The sequence below is a fragment of the Gopherus evgoodei genome, chromosome 8 (genome assembly GCF_007399415.2).
Source record: "Gopherus evgoodei ecotype Sinaloan lineage chromosome 8, rGopEvg1_v1.p, whole genome shotgun sequence".
Lineage (NCBI taxonomy): Eukaryota > Metazoa > Chordata > Testudines > Testudinidae > Gopherus > Gopherus evgoodei.
In genome coordinates, this window is record NC_044329.1 from 85,597,647 (window position 1) to 85,614,532 (window position 16,886).

The window sequence follows — 16,886 nt, forward strand, 5'->3', positions numbered from 1 at the left end:
GTGAGATATGTAGAAATGTAGGCAGCATGTGAGTCCCACAAATTCACTGCCCCATTATTACAGACTTGGAAAATAAGGCAGTTTCTTCACAGATTAATACACGTTACCTATACTGCCAGACTTGCCTGCAATTTTGTTTTTGAAAATTCTTGCTCTAAATGTCTGAAGCAAGTATTTCAAAAAGGCAGCCATCAAATATAACAGATCTGACTGCTCTACTTTTCTTCCATCCCACCTAAAACTACACTTTCCTACTGAAACGATCAAAAAGCGTGTTCCCAAGATGCACTATTTAGGTGTACAAACAGTAGGATGGGTTTGCAAAAAGGAGGGGATAGCTTGAGATCTAATCATCAGGTATTGAATACCTCAACTTCATGGAAGTACAAATTGCACCTCTAATTGTCCTCAGGCAGATTGATTTGAGCACCATTGTTTACTCTGCCGATCTTTCAGTTGAGATGTTAAAAAGGGGTCTGCTCTGCTTAGACAGGAAAGAAACCATGAAGCTTTTTGTACAAGCAGGGATTGTCTGAGGCATCCACAGTTACAGGAAAATGCTTCTATTTTTTGCAATATGCATGGTTCTATAAATCAATTGTGATGTATTTTTCACTTCTCCTCTATTTTGACTATGAAGGCCAGAGCTTTAGCTGCTGTAACCCAGCACTGCTCCACTGAATCTGGCCCACATTATCTTGTTCTATACAGTATAATAAATTTGCTGGGTGAGATAATATTTACTGGAGGGAAAGGAAATACTACTACTTTCCTCAGTGATGATTTACATTTATCCAACAACACAGAGGAATGCAAGTGCTCTTTGTAAACCATATGCAATATTTAGGAATCACTTTAACTACCAAAGAAATGCATCCACCTCTGAGGTAAGGGACAACATTACACAACTCTTTCGAGCTGCTGCACTCAAAAATAATGGGGAAATTTAGGGCAAAGCAGAATCTGATTACCCCAATTAGGCCCTGATCCTGCACCATTAAAGTCAATGAGAGATTTCCATTGACTTAATAAATGCAGGAGCCAGCTGTTAGTCAGATCACCCAGGCTCAACACCATTGTGCTCAGGAAAAATACAATGGGATCATTAATGAGCCTCATTGTTCTGTTTCATTTAAAAAGTGTCTTTAGCTGCCAGTGCCCCTTATTATCAGCATGGGACATTGGTTTAGTATTGATTTAGGACTTGACACAAGGGCCACTGAAGTCAACAGAAGTCTTTCCACCTATTCAGGATATGTCTACACTTAAAATGCTGCAGTTGTGCTGCTGTAGCATTTCCATGTGGACACTCACTGCTTCTCCTGTCAGTGTAGTTAATCCACCATCCTGAGAAGTGGTAGCAAGGTCAACAGAAGAATTATTCCTTCAATCTAGCACTGTCTACACCAGGGGGTAGGACAGCAAAGCCATGTCTCTCAGGCGTGAGGATTTTTCACGCACGTAGCTATTGCAATACCAGCCCTCAGTGGGCTTTGGATCTGCCCTATGAAGGGGAAAGTGCCACATCCTGTATCACTTTCAACATACCCTGCATTCCTGTCCAAGCTCTGACAAACATAAGACCTTGCTTAATTTATTATATTGAATGCAGCGAAGCTTCATGCCAAATATGTAATAAAAAACCACGCAACCTAGCAAAGTAGTTTTCTTACAAATTTATTTAGGGGGCCCCAATTTCAGCCTCAACATACAGTGATAGAGGCTTTCCAGTGATACAGTAACTCCTCCTTACTTAATGTTGTAGTTATGTTCCTGAAAAATACACATCTTATATAAATGATCATGCCTGAATAGATAATGAAGTTGTTTTTTAAGTTTACAAGAGATAAAATGCACCGTTGATCACAATTTGGTCTAATTTTACAATTCAGGAAATATATATCTGAAAAACTCTTGAAGTAATTAGAAATCCATATTTATCTGTGTTGATAACGTCTGACTGATTATACAAGTAACTGAGTCTTTGCTCCAGAACACACAGCGTTCCTGTTCAGAGGACAAAGTGTCCACCTTAATGAAAAAGTAACGTTAGAAAACAAATATCTATTTATACCTATATTTACATATTCTTAAGGGTGGCTGAAAAATATTACTATACTCAGCAAACAGAAAATAATTTGAAACAGCAAACTGCAAAACAAGGGAAAGAAGCTGGGTTACAGCAGAAACTATTTTGTTTTCCTACATATCTGAAGAAGACTGAGTAGTGTCACTTGTTGCAAGCCGACGCATCTGAAAGAAACTGGGGTGGAGAGGGGGGAGAGTGAGCACAGATGTCTATTATTCTTGTTAGTAAGTGTAGATTAACAAGTCATCACCCAGTATAATATCTTTTGAGTTTCAGTTAACTGTTGTCTAAGCGATCTGCCTAAAATTCCACAAAGCTAAATGCTGAGCCTAATTTGTAGCTGTTTCAGAGCAACATCAATTTGGGATAGTTGCAGTGCAGTCATAACAATAGTGCTGGGGTATTCAAATTTGGAAGGGACGGGACTTATGGAAATCCCTCTCCCTAATTAAATCACAGAATGAGGGTTTGAAGTGGTAAATAATAAATCACAAAGAATCCTCAATCTGGTTGTCAAGGAAACCAGTATGCCTCTGCCATAATTGCTGTGAGCCCCATCCTGCCCTTTTTGACACCAAGCCTTATCATGCATTCTGGTCAGAGACTGAGAAAGTAGCTTTTTTATTCCTCTCAGGCAATCACATAACATGCATTGAGCTTCACTGAACAGGGCCATGCTACCACACAAACGTTGCATTCAGCACCATCCTTTTTTTAATCTGTAGACAGTAATTAACTAGTATAAGCTCTAGTATATTCCTATCAACCCTCATATTAGAAATGGGACTGAACTACTTGACAGTGCTTTGGACAGTCTCAGCAGCTGTATTTACTAGAAAGGCCTCCTTAAGTTATTGTTGGGAAATCTTGAGCCTTGTTATCTTGGTCTGTGACAAGTTCTGGGAATCTCCAGTTTCTCATTGTTTTAACCCCAGGCTGAAAAATGTCCACTAGAAGAGGTGACCGACCAAGCTCTGATTTTAGAGCAGTTATGTTGGATGGTCATGAAAAAGATGACCAGGAAAAATGAAGCATACTCTACAGCAAGTGAAACCACAGTGCTTAAAAACCAGAACCAAATATTAAATCTAATCTGATGCCTTGCTATTTGGGAGGCTTAAAGTATGGCTTCTTTCTATTCTCCCCCCCGCGACAATCACTTTTCGTAAATGTAAGTCTCAGTGTGAGTAAGTAGCTAAACTTTATCTTTTCTTCTTTTTGAGAGGGGGAGGGGGCAGAATCCTGTAGCATCAAGGTTAGCGCCAACTGGGGCTGTAGCAGATAGAGCTACTCCAAAAAACAGTAGCCACAAGAGATGAGAAGAGGGGAGAAAACTCTATTTGTTCCCCCACCCCATCCCCCAGGAAATTCTGCGCCAGTTTTCAGAGGAGACAGACCCAAGTTTCAAAAGAGAGGAGAACTGCAGAGGGGCTAGGTAGGCACACGCATGATACCACTTGCCTCTCAGGAACCTAGAGCAGACAGAAAGGGTGTGGGCAATATTGGGTGGGAGCGGGGAAAAGCCTCTTACTAGGAATCAGAGAAAAGAGACTGGAAAGAGATCTGGAAAGGAACATTTGGTGATTCTTCTCCATTTGCTGGTTATTGGTTTCCCCTTAATCCTGCCCCTCTCCTACAGTTCAGCAATCGTTCAGCTGCCCTGCCTCACTATCCCTATTATTGTGCTTTCTTTCATCTTCCCTCCCTTCATTTAAAAAACTCCTCTCTTGCTCAATCACTCCCTCCTCCCAAGTCCAGCACCAGTCACTGACCACCAAAAAAAACCACACTCCTAAAACTAAATTCTGTAATATAAACAAAACATGTCAAGATAAACAAGATGAACCCTGACCACTTGACCTGTTCACTGTATAAAACTTTCCCTCACTCTTCATCTCTTTCTGTTATTTTAGAATGCTAGCTCTTTGGCGCAGGAGGCAGAGTCTTTCCTTCGTGTTTTCACAGTGCCTAGGACAGCCAGGCCTCAATCTTGGTGAGGGCATTTGGTCACCACCACAATATACTAGTAACAACTTTAAAATTAAACGAAAATATGGAACAGAGTGATTTAATAATAGTTTTTGATTTATTTATCCATTGTTTTGCTCGTTTCCTTTTTTAGATATTGCAACAAGTACACAAAGAACATAATTAAATGTGTTCAATCTTCAGAGAGAAGTAAATATAACCACATATTGACAGCTACTTCCTTCTGTCTATTCATCCACTTGTTTATTTAGCTTTAGTGGCTCTACCAACTGTAATTGTTTTGTCTGTGGATAAGCCAAGCATCTCAAGATAAGACACAGTACAGAGCACAGGTTTTCTACTGCTGTAATGTTCAAGTACCCCAGCAATTCACTCCGCATAATTACTGATATGGGAAACAATAGGTAAAATCTTTGTTCTAAATCTTAGCAATGATGAGTACTTCTGTGATTAAAAGATCTGTCAAAAATGAGATATGCAAGCCATAAGATGCAGTACATTCTGGTTCTATAGTAAGCTTCTCAGAAAGTTTACCCATATTTGTGGTTAAAAGAAAAATCTGCTCCCAGGAAATGAGATGCATATCAGTCATAGGTTCTCCTACTCAGGTACATTAATTCACTCATGCTTGTCAACCATCCTGATTTCCCAGATCTTTGAACTTCATCCCAGAGCAGCTGGAACTGAAAACAATGTTTGCCTACAGTTCTTCACTTCTGCAACTGAACGGTGCCACTGTTGGTGCACTTGCTGCTCTCCCCAGCTGTCTTCACAGGTCATGTGTTTGTTTCCTCAGTTCCTGCTCTAAGGCCTGGTCTACACACAAGTTTTTGTACAGCTTTAGCTATTTCAGTTTAGAAGCTAAAACTATTTCTACACCAGCACTTACGTTGGTAAAACTTCTGTGGTTCAGGAGTGTGAAAAACACCTCCCCCTCTGGATGACAAAAGTTTTAACTAAAAGTGCTGGTGTGGACAGCGTTCCGTCAGCAGGAGTGGTGCAACCGGTGATGAAGCTACCGCCCCTCGCCTCTTTCCGGGTAATAAAGAGCAGCTACACCGCACACCTTACAATGGCATAGCTGCAGCAGCACAGCCACGCCACTGTAAGGAGTAAAGTGTAGACATAACCTAATATGATTAAATCTGCACAACCCCTTAACACGCACTGAGTTATATCAGTAGAAAGGTGCTTGAATATGCATAGCTTAGTTTAATAAATTTATGGAAATACTCTCTCATGGAAAGCTGAGTAGTCATTTCATCCCAAATAATCCATTATCTTCCCTTTTCTTACCCCCTCAAACACACTGTACTCCAACCTGTCTTCAACTATAACCGCTGTTGTTGGTAACGGAAGAGCAATTCCCTATACATATAAAAATTAAAGTTCACACTGTCTGACTAAAACATGTGCACGACTATGCTTAACCAAAGTTTGCATAATAAAAGGCCGGTCCCAAGCATGTATTGTACCATTTGGGTACAAACATGTTCCTTTGGAATACACATTTGTAGCATCTATGGGAGAAAATACAAAGACCTTTGTCTGATTTTTACAGCTAACTTAAAATGGCATAATTTAGCTAGATTATTATTCTTATTAGAACAATTAATGACTTCTTATTTTAAACACCATGACAGCAACACTTCCTTGTGTCTTTTTTGCTTTCTTTTAGAATCCTGAAGGCTACTCAGCTTTCCACACCAATTTATTTTTCCTCCTTCCAAGAGTTCCACATTCCAGAAGTACCATACCAGGTGTCATATGGCTGGCTTTCCCAGAGATACAATTTGCTATATACAAGGAGATCAAAATGATCCATACACCTTCATAATCCACTATGAAAAAAATACCCTGGCCTTTCCTGTTGGCAGGAAGTCTTATCAGCCTGATATTTCTTAATCTGCACTGTTTTCCAGGTGGTCAATTTGATTTGTCAGTGCTTTACAAACTTTAGCATTCCCTGTTAGAACAGCACTGTATCCATCACTGTATCCAGGCCTCCCATGATCCTGAGCTGAAGCTTTCAAAATTCTTACCCACTGTAGCAGCGTAGCTTGAATTGCTAAACATTTATTAATATCCTCTTTGTTTTTAATAAGCCATTGTTATATTGTTTGATTAAAAAAGCCTCTTTGGCATGACACCAAAAGAAGGCAGGCTTGTATCCTAATTGGTGGACATCCAAGAGTGAAGTATACAGGACTCTCTGCCTTTTCCTATCTTATATGCCACACACAAAGTCTCTCTGTCTGTCTCTCTCTCTCTCTCTCTCAAAAGTAATTAAAAAAAACCACTTGCAAATAATAATATATAAGAGAGATCATTCTGGGGGAAATTATATCTGCTAGCTTGATTTGCCTACAGGAGTACTTACTCCCACAGTTCCCACTATAGTTTTTCCTCCTAAGAAATTAAGTTAAGTGTAAAATATACTTTTTTTGTTACGAATTACCAAAACATTTCTAGAAAAAGACTGCTGAAAACAGAACAGAGATAAAAACTGGAAATACTTTGAGAAAGATTGGCTAGGATGCTAATTGACTCATAACTCTTTTACAGGGCCCCTGACTGGAAGAAGATAATCATGTGTTGCAATCAATCCCCCAAACAACATACATGGTATTCTTCTTCATGAAAATTGCATGTACTCTGTATTGAGGGGAAAACTCTGGAGGCAGAAGAATTTTAGATTGACATTTTTCTTTTTTGAACTCCACTACCAGAGCCTCTGGTGACATTAGAAACATTTTCTTAATCCCCCATTCAAAGCAAAAACAAACAAATAAAATTGTTTAGTATCAGACACAGGATTAAAAATGGTAACAGCTGTGCATTACTTGCATAATTGTAAAGGTTACCATTGCTAATGATTTAGAACGACAAAAGGGCTCTCCTTTCTCATGCTAGTTTTATACACATAAACCAAACTGTAGGCACGTCTACATTATTTTTTGTACTTTATTTTTCAGACTCTTACTCTTGGTGAGCACAACATTCCTGCTTGGGACTGTCATCTCCAGCTACATAGATATACACAATCTTAGGTCGAACAGCTACAGAATTTTCTAGTACACATCAAGGGAGGAGTTGGAGCTACCTCACAAGTGGCTACTAGCATCCCCATTTGAAGCTTTTCCAACATCTCATTCTCTGTGTGGGTAATAAAGCAGCCATCCTCTTAGACAAGCTGCATTCACAACCATTGCCAAATCTATGAGTCTTATCCAGCGGGGGTTACCAGAGCTATCATACAGTGCATCTGCTTTTACCCATGCCACCAAAGGACAAATTTATCACTGATATGAAATAATATTGTGCCTGCTGGATCGGAGCTCAGAGACTCAAATGGTACTTAAGTCAGGATCTCTGAACTGCTCCAGAGCAATCAAAGGCAACTATCCAACCACAAGTAGAATAATTCAATGAATTGTGAGGGATAATTTCAGCTTTCTCCAAAACATTTAAAATTCTCACTCTCAAGTGGTTTCTATGAGTTTCAACAAGTGACCTTTGCAAAGTGCAATTTAGAGAACAAAAACAAAAATTACCTTGTAAATTAAACTGCTTCAACTAGAATCTGTTGTGACCACAGTGCATATTAACATGGCAAGCTCTCACAAAAATGTCTTTTCAAGTAAAGAAATATATCACTTGTGTGTTCAAGTATAGAGCTATAAACCATATGAGACCCTATTTATTTCAAATTTCCCATGATGCCATTTACTCCAGCTTTTAACCTTTTATGTGACATTGAGCTATTTTATAATCATAAAGTAGTAGAAAAAACGACCTGTTAATTTGAAATGGACACATTACAACGTCTCTCCCTGGTGTTATAATATTTTAATTTCTTTTTTTAAGACAAACCAGTTGGAAAGTGACCATCTGCTAGGGTGTTAGTACTATTCAAGCAAAGTAATGAACAAAATGTCCTCCTTTCCAAGCAAGAAAAGGAACATTAACTGAAAGGAATTCAGGAAACAAACATATGAGGTTAACAGACTGCTTCATCACAAAGTAAAGTCTCCATTTCTTTAATTATTGTTAAATCTAATGACTACAAAGAGGATGATACAGAAAGTAACATTGCTGGATATTATGCACCACATACAACAGTACAAGAAATTTTGAACCGTTAGAGGAACAAAAGTTAGATGATTGTAACTGAACTTCCCATTTTTTGACTGCTAAGCCATGTGCTAAGCCATGTTGTATACAAATAAGAAAGTTCTATTATATACTTCAAAATGAACAACGCAATTTGAACTCTGGGTACATTTTCAATATTGGGCAGAAACTGTCTCTCCCGAGTTTGTTTTAGTCTTATCGGTTTTCAGTATTTCAAATCAGTTGATAATAGGTGAGGGAAAGGAGAAAGACTTTACTGGCCAAATTTTTAAGGGAACCTTAATAAATCCTTCATATTTATATGTGCAAAACCACCTGCATTAACAGTCAACATAGAGCTCCTAGCACAACTGGACTCCAATGTATGTGATATTATAATACAAATAATTAATAATTCTGTGTACATAAATTTCACCTATTGTACACGCATATGTCAGTGCTCAGAAAGCATGCACAGCTCTTTTCAAGTGTAACTTTGAATATACATAAGTGGATAAAGTTTGACCCCAAAAGGCACACAGAACTATTTCTATGCTATTTCTCAAGGTTACAAAATAAATTGTTCTATTTTAGTTTTCAGTCAAGATGTTATTCATCTCTGCACCTTCTCAGCATATTTACAAAAAATGGCATTGAGGACTTAAAAGAAAACAATTAATCTTGACCACATCTTGATGGTTAAAACATAAGTCAAATATGACGTTTTAAAATGTACTATATGTTGCTTTTTATTTTGCAGTATAGTTTATTTTAAATGTTCTCCCTCTCCCCCAGAAAAGCATCAAGTAACCTAAATCTTATATAGGCGCATACCTCAGCAAAGCAGGACTTGGTAATACCCCACAATAATTTGTCAAATAAATGTAAAGGTCTCATTGCTTCCTTATTTTTAAATTCATAACAATAGGGCACTTTATGCAGAGTATTTCTCAGGGAAATGGTAGAATAGGTGTTATATGAGAAAGTAGAAGTGGCCAGACAAAATGTTCCTGACAGTCAAAATATCTACAATTTGTGACATAGCCAGTAATGGTACTGCACTTCTGGGACTGTTCAACTCACTCTCCTTTCAGTCTTATAACACTAGACAAGATACAATAAACATACAAATACGCTGCCTATTGGGTGCCTTCTTACATAGTTTCATACCATGCATTTTTTCTGCCCTTTCTACTTTAATTTCTTTTCTTCCTAAACCTCCTTGTCAGACATGCTCACAGTGACACCAATGATTAGAATGATTTCAATGAGAAATAAACAAAGGTTGGGCGTTCAATGATACAGGCTGAAGTTATTCAGCTGTTTCATTCACATAGCTAAATTTGCATAATTTTTGCTGAATTAAGTCATTTTTAAGAAGTACCCATTACTGGCTATGTTACAAATGGTAGATATTTTGACTGTCATACTACCAACGCTGAAATTCCCATTCAAATACGTGGTGTGATGCCCCACAAATCATGTTGTCATAGTTCTCCATACACAACTTGCACAGAATTCAGTGGAAGTTTTTTTGTAGAAATTGAAGGGAAGAAGGAAATCATTCAAAATATATCTTTACTACTGGGCAGATATCTACCTAAGAGTCCTCTCTGCCACCATGCAAGACACAGAACTGATTTAAGGGGAAAGTTTCAGCCCAAGACAAAAACCACACGATTACAGAAACTAAGCAGAAGAAAGTGGACTCCTGCAAAGATTCTTAGATACCATGCAGAATTTAAGAATCATAAAAATGGATCCACTTCAGTTTAGACTGTGTGAAACTCAACCAGTCAGAAAGAAAGCGCATGTCAGATTATAATAGAAGCGCGTCGTACTGCAAAGACATATTATAATGATTAGTTCTCTACTTTGTTCATATGATTTTATATATGGAAAATCATCAATATTCTTTTTTGTCATTCTATATATTTAATTGAATTCCATCAATACTTGGTCAACTAAACATTTTAATTTTGAAAGGATTTAAAAAAAAAACATACATCTGACTTGACCCCATGTCCATATCTCCTTAAGGCAAACCAATTTTATAACCAGGATAACACTAGAGGATGAGCATTGTTGGGGAGTTGCTCACTGTGCTTGTCATACCCCGTTAATGCAACTTTGATTTGCCTTTGTTCTGACAGTAGCAAACAGCTGCTTGTAAATGAGCCACAGTCCCTGGGCTGCCTCCCATTATTCCACACTTTTGTCTGACAAGGTCACTTGCTGTGGGGATTTTGGGGAGAAAGAGTGTGCAGCCTGTAGAATTAGAGTTAAACAACATGCAACCCAGCTTGAATGCTCTTTATTTTTTCATTGCACTAGCAAAGCAAGAATAACAAAGAGAAAATCTTTTAGTTCTGTGATCAAACTTTTTTCTATTGTGTTGATTTCATAATCCTCAAACTATTTTATAAAAAGCAAGTCATGTTTCCATAAATTCCTTTTCATTCAAAGCTGTATGGAAGTTATATAAAGAGATAGATTTAATTACAAAACAGGATTAACAAATGCAGATTAATATTATATTGTTCATCCCCAGAAGCAATATGACAAAGTGATTCCAGCTAACTGCAACCATAGCAAAAACTGCAAGGAAAAGACTAAAATACAATCCGAAAGGTTTAGCCAGTTTCTGTGGGAATGTTTATTTTTGCTTTGAGCCAAGTTTGGGGTAGAAAAACTAGACCTCCAGTAAAAGGAGTCTCATAAGCAAAATATTATGTTTGCTGCTCTTCTAATGAATAGCAGACATTAATCTGGCTTGCAAGTTTTATAGTTTTGAATCTTGCTATTAAAATGCAAAATCCGTATCTAGCCAAAGTTACTGATGTTATGAAATCATTCTCATCTTTGATTTTTCAGTCTGACCAGTGATATTAAGGAGAGTGAAATCTGTCATTAGGGTGTTCCCTCCCTTTGTGCCAATTGTTAATTTTGAAGCCATGCAGGAACAGGGAATGCATGGCAGATACTCAAAGCAATGGCTGATATGATGGGAGGAGACAGCCTGTGGCAGTTTTCAACCATGAATGAATCATAGTGGAGTCCTTTAAAAATGTATGGGTACAGAAAGGGGAGGTGCTAGCTTAAAATAAATCTGTCAACTTCTTCAAGAAGGATCATATAAAACAAAGAATGGAAATCAGTGTAAAGGCCCTTCTATAGCTGTCACCTGTCCTATCCAAAGAGACGTTCCTGATGATTTTATTCTTTATCTCATCAATCCAAAGAGTAATTGAGCTCTTCCTGCTCACTGCCATTTCTATACTAAACAAGTTTATGTCAGGCCATTAGAAAAATGCTAGACACTCATATACTTAACAAAAAGGATGCTGCATTTGCATTAAAAGTAGAAAGCCACACAAGTTACCTTTCAACATACTGACATCTCTGTAGTCTCTGACAAATTTTGGTAAAAGAACAGATACATAAAATTTGCAAGCTTCATGGTGAAGTAAAGAAACTGGCAGGGAATTCTTGACAACCTCTCCATAGGTCTGTTCTGAATGCATTCTCAACATTCTGAAAGGGGAAGATTATGTTTGCAACCACTAAAAAAAAAAAATCAGCTTTTTAGGCTCTTTCCTGTTTCGACTAATCCATTCTTGGCCAAATTTCTTCACCAGTAATGTAAGTTCTGATAAAATGGTATTTCCAAGTTTCAGTCAGAACTACTTCCTTACTGACAAAAAGTATTTACACTATACTTATTTAGTGACATAGATTAAATAGCATGTATTCCAACTGAATCACATTCAAATTATCCAGTGCCAACAAGAATTCATGTAACAAAGAAGAATCTAATGGTAATCGATTATGACAGCCCTCACTTCCTAACAAAGCACACTGAATATACTTTAGTAGTTCACTATTAGAGTACAGGACAGGAGATTGTAAGCCTCATTTGTATTTAAAGGAAGGCAAATCACAAACTCATTTACATCTCTCCATCTTCCTTACTGCATGTCAAAAGCAGGTGGTCTATCAATAGTACCTTTGAAATAGGTAGGTGTCTTAAAATGCCTTCATATTTCAGTAATGACCCTGAATTACAAAACAGACCCTGAGCCTTAACTTTTATATTTTCTTTGTGTAAACTACACAAGCTTACTTTGTTCTCATTTTAATCTACCTTGCAAAAACTGGTTTCATGTTGTACATTTAGTCAACTTAATCTGGCATGCTAGAAAAGAAAGCTGTAGATTAAACCCATCACAGGTATGATCATGTGGCACAGCTGGCAGGATATGCCGCTTAAATGACTGATGAATAGGTGCCAATTTCCTCCTTCCTTCTTTGCATGCACACAGGATAAATGTCTCAGCAATCTTGGTTAAGATGATGAGTTACTGAAACAAAAAGATGTCTGCTATTATTCACTGTGGCACTGAAGCATTAACAACAGTCAGGCTAAAAACACAAATGTCTGTTGTCAATCAGGACCAATTTCTGATAAAGTGTGAACAAACATTCCACAAGATAGGAACCAAGGGCATCTTCATGCCCAAAAGCATACATAGCTAACAGTAAGCAATATTAAATGTGTTTATACAAAAACAAGATAGATTAAATAAACTAAACCCTGTGTTCAAATGCTTTTGCTCCCTAATGTTTGCTTACACACTGACAGCTCTCTTAGACTCTCTAAGATATTCAATGTATTCATGAACCATGACTGGGGAAATAATAAATTAATGCTCTGATGTCTGGCTTCAACCTTTTTAAGAGTCTTTTGAAAGTGAGCACAGATGTCAGTAATAACTCCCCACACCATACATCCATCACATGAATGCAGCCTTTTCTCCCTTCCCATTCCCACTCCCAGTTTGCAAGGATAAGGGAGAGATTTGGCTGGACCAGCAGGTGACTGATGCCTCTTGAGAGTCCTTACTTGAGCAGGAAAGAAAGGGAGCTCCTGCCTCCTCCCTTCTTTGATAGCCTCATGCTACTGCAGGGCATTAGTTCCCACCACGACACCTGACTCATGTGGGACCTCATTAGTGTCATAGCTCCCTTGGGTGGGCTGTCATCTGTGCCTGTTTCCTTTCGTAGAAGCCCAGGGAAGAAATGCTGGTAGACGGTGCAGGAGCTGGGTCGCACGCCAGCCCAAGAAATGGCAGCATCAGCTGAGGAATAATGGAGCCATAAGACTTCCTGGCCAGCCCCTACCCCATTAGGCAATGTAAGGCCTCAATGCAGGTTGTGAGGGAGGTGGGGGCTAGGCAGGGCACTCAGCCTTGTAGATCCAGAAAGAGACTATGGCATTGCTGGCTCCAGCCTATAATCCTCCCTCGCTTTGATATTTTCTCCTTCCATGGCGAGGGTTAATAAATTCTGCACTGACCTCTGCCACCTTACTGCAGAACAGAGATGACCGAACTCTGTTCTTTCTTCCTCCACCCGTATTTGGGGTAGGGGTTAATCATAAACTCTGTACATGTTCCCCACCCCACACATTATGGGGGCTTAATAATAAACTGCATTTCCCCACTTCAACAGGGTGGAAGTAAGTACGCTCTGCATTTCTTCCCCCAGTGGGGAGCCAACCTGATGTTCTAGCACTAGTATTTGGTCGAATAGTCTGATAACATGTATAGCTTGACCAATCTGAATAGAGATTCTGAGGACTGTTGATGCTATTTTCATATTCTGTTTATTCTCATTTCTGCAAGATGAAGCAGGGTTTTTTTCTGGTCTAATAATAGATGTTCTGTTGGGGAGAAGGGTTGGGAGGGAGCTACTCGGCTAGTCAAGGTCAATCAGGCTTTTTTAAAAATATGTCCCATATTGGTGGCCAAATTCCTTAGGAAATCAGTGATCAGTCACGGAAGGATATCTCATCCTTCTGCCAGACTTTTCAAGGAAGAAAGGATGCACCTGTTTTTACCAATGATTTGAAGTGTTTTGTGCAATTTAGGGCATATTTATGTCAGTTTTGTCCATTAGCAGGAGGGGGAAGGAGTTCTGTTTAGGTGTTGGCAGTTTTCCTGTGCAGGTTAAACAAGAAAGTGGAAGCCAGAGTAGCTGGCTGCAGGCTCAGGCACTATCCAGGTGGCAAATGGCTGGACCTACGATGCATGACACAGGGAGGGGTACTTATCCCTCCCACAAGGAAAGGGAAAAAGGACATCTTGGTCCTGGACCTCACATGGATTTCACAGCAGAGGAGAGAAGAGGTAGACTCCTCTTATGGATTTAACTGCCTGTACCACCATTCATGAGCTGCACTAGATTTGGCCTATCAGGTTTGTGTGGGAATTGGCAGTTCCTCCGCTAGTTCTGTTACATCACAAGTAATAAAAAAGTTGTGCACTTTGATTTAACTAATTCTGCATGGGGAGTCTTAGTCATCACAACTTCCAGACTAATGCAGCAAATATTTAAAACTACTCCTGTCTTTAGTTTCACCTGTTATTTACTGATTAGAACTGATATTTTGAAAGGAAGTGAAGATTACCAGCAGGCGTTTGTTTAAGCACAAAATACACCCCCACACCCTCCAAGAAACCTCTCACCACTGCACACAGTTTTTCTTTAGATGGTCAGCTTTGTGCCCCTCAATTGTGCTTTTATCCAGGTGTCATATGGCTTCAGAGTAGGAATCTGACTAAACCTGGTGTGAGGCCAGATATCAGTACAAAAGCTTTAAAAAAAAACCTACAAACACATAAGCAGGCTCCCCTCCCTAAAATTATTCTTGTTTTGGCTGAAATACTTCCTGATTTATAACAGACTTTTTTTTTTAAATGGAGCCTTACATCTTACCCTTGCTAACTTTTTTTTCTTAAACCTCATAGCAACAGCAGCTGATTTTTACACCGTGAAGCACAAAAGCAAGGGTGATCTCACCAGTCATGGGAAAAAGAAAGTCTATGTCATGATATCTTCACCCCAACTAGCGCACCTCACCAGCTGGCATGACACAGAGAACAATATGGAATACCCTAAAAGGGAACAGTAAACTAAGTAAAGTATAGGGAAAATGAATTAATGTGGCACTAGGGTTGCCAGGCATCCAGTTTTTGAGTCCCAAACAACAGCTAAAATGATGTATTTTTGCCATATGAGGTGCACCAGTAACAAAAAATCTCTCGACACAACCTACACTGCTCTGCGTTTCCCTGGTGGCTCTGTATTGGCAATTGTTGGGGGGGGGGCGGGAGGAGTGACCACTGGATGGACCCTCTGACCAAGAACTCAGCGTTTCCCCATATCCCCCTACTAGTGGCTCTGGCTTGGCTACAGGCTAACTACAGCAAATTGGCACTGAGGCTTCTGCCCTGCCTGCCTCTGAGTGTATTTTTCAAGCACACAACCCACGTACTATATCTTGGGTTTGGCCCACACTGAGGTAGCTCACAATATGCTCTCTTATTACCAATTAGCCTTAAGTATTGTTTGCAAAAAATAAGTTCTATTTAAATGTGTAGTTGTACAGGTCAAATATTTTCTGTAATACACTAAAAATATTTCCTTATGCCATTTGCTTCTTTAAAGATTTTCCAATATTAATTACAATATTTTCCCACTAAATACATGAGTATACTTCTCATATTTTACATGTGATTGTGTATTTTACAGTTGTTTGTTACATCTTAAGGGTTTATGTATATACATATAAAAGTGTACATGAACTGAACTTAGACTTCTGTATGACATTTGACTTAAAATGAGACATTCCATTTTAAATTTAACATAACAGATGGATTAAAAACTGGTTAACAGATCTAAAAAAAAGTGTAAATGGGGGACACCCACTTGGGATGTTTCCAGTAAGGTTCCACAGGATTCTTACCTCAATACTTTTTGATATCTTTATCAATGATGTGAAAGAAAAAATAGAAAAATTGCTCGTAAAGTTTGCTGATGACACAAATATTGGTGGAGTGCAAATAAAAAAAAGTTTTACAGGGTGATCTGGAACACTTGGGAAGGTGGGGTTACTTGAAAAACACATATTTTAATACCGTCAACTGCAAGGCCATATATCGAAGAACAAACAACACAAGTCACACTTACAGGAACGGGGAATGTATTTTGGAAAGCAGTGACTCAAAGAGATTTGAGCATCCTGGTGGATAAGCAATTGAACATGAGCTTGCGGTGCAAAGTGGTGGCTAACAGAGCAAATGTGATAGTCAGATGCGTAAATAGGGCAGTTGAGAGTAGCACTGGAGAGTGACAAAGGCCATGTCTACATCTAAAATTTTGCAGCGCTGGTTGTTACAGCTGTATTAGTACAGCTGTATAGGGCCAGCGCTGCAGAGTGGCCACACTTACAGCAACCAGCGCTGCAAGTGGTGTTAGATGTGGCCACACTGCAGCGCTGTTGGGCGGCTTCAAGGGGGGTTCCGGGAACGCGAGAGCAAACCGGGAAAGGAGACCAGCTTCGCCGTGGTTTGCTCTCGCGTTCCCGGAGCCACCCAGCAAACCGCAGGGAAGGAGACCTGCTTGCTCGGGGTTCCGGGAACGAGAGAGCAAACCAGGAAAGGAGACCAGCTTCGCCGCGGTTTGCTCTCGCGTTCCCGGAGCCACCCAGCAAACCGCAGGGAAGGAGACCTGCTTGCTCGGGGTTCCGGGAACGAGAGAGCAAACCGGGAAAGGAGACCAGCTTCGCCGCGGTTTGCTCTCGCGTTCCCGGAGCCACCCAGCAAACCGCAGGGAAGGAGACCTGCTTGCTCGG

General features: G+C 39.4%; 1 protein-coding gene across 27 annotated transcripts in view; it reads right to left on the reverse strand.

Annotated features, from left to right (window-relative positions):
- The window catches only part of ADGRL2 (adhesion G protein-coupled receptor L2), a 487,569-nt gene that overhangs the window by 98,461 nt on the left and 372,222 nt on the right, over positions 1–16,886 (reverse strand). The window lies entirely within an intron of this gene.